Below are 1,214 nucleotides of genomic sequence, written 5' to 3' on the forward strand. Positions count from 1 at the left end.
CAAGACTTTAAGATAATTCAATGCATCTCCAAGGCTAATTTCGGAAAGGCGTCATGGATGCCACATCCGCTTATTGCCGCTCCCTGCATGCTAAAGAGAGCATAAGAGTTGACTTATTACCACACAATACTGACTAAGTGGGAAATCTCTTTGGACATGGCGGCCCCACCATATGCTAGATTTAATTTGATTTTCTGTTCAGGCTTTAGTTAAGTGCTTCTAAAGTTTCTTGTCCCACAGCAAGAGGGTAAGAGGGCAGCTGTGGCTTTGACTTCATTTGCTCTTTCAACAAGGGGCAAAATAAGCCATGATTTGGTAAAATGCAGTGCGCTTACAGCAACATGGCAGCATTAGCAGGCTAGAGTATTTGGTACAAAACTGGATTAAGCCTAATCCTGAAGTACATTCATTTCTTTCCCCGCAGATCTTTTGTTAATGTGTGTATTCTGGGACTATAGGTTTAATCTGTGTATTAGGAAGAGTCCATAAAGAGAGATGAGGTGTACGAATGAATGTCTGCTTTTCCTTATTTGTCTGATGCAATACCCACTTTATAAATTTTTAAATTGGTTTTAAGATGTATATTATCTTTATTAGGACTGTGTGGCATGATGAGTGGATGCAAACCAGATGTGTCAATTCAGAGAATATTAATTAAAACGTTTTTTTTTCCTTTTTTTTCTTTTTGGTAAATGGGTTGGTAAATCAGTGTTAAAGCAGGCGTTCAGATTGTTTCCTCAGCCAGCATCACCCACTGAAGGGGGAGGATGTGAACAATGTGCTGCTAATAAGTAAACGTATTCCAACAGTGGCAAACATTCTGCATTCATTTGAAGGCTGTCTCAAGGAATATCTTTCCAGGCTGAGTAATGAAGAGACATGATGAATCCAGGGTGAGTGTCAGACCAATATACATAAAGCAGCTTCTCACAATCCCTCCAAGGAAATCAAAGGCTTGTTGAGAAGAATTCAAATTGTTATAGTAATAAAAGAAGAGCTCAACATGTCCAGTTGTGACTGTCAAAAGCATGGAAATAAGATTCCCAGCTCGGTAGGAAATAGCAAGAGGTCTGAGTGACAAATCAAATTGTTGTTGCTGTTGAATTGAAATACACTGAATTACAAAGTGCAGTCTGGAAATGCAAGCCTGCCAAGCTGCCTTTTTCATCATTGTGCTGCCCTCTACAGGTCTTTTTCCAGCCTCCCTTTTCCCT

The sequence above is a fragment of the Etheostoma cragini genome, chromosome 24, assembly GCF_013103735.1.
Source record: "Etheostoma cragini isolate CJK2018 chromosome 24, CSU_Ecrag_1.0, whole genome shotgun sequence".
Taxonomy (NCBI): domain Eukaryota; kingdom Metazoa; phylum Chordata; class Actinopteri; order Perciformes; family Percidae; genus Etheostoma; species Etheostoma cragini.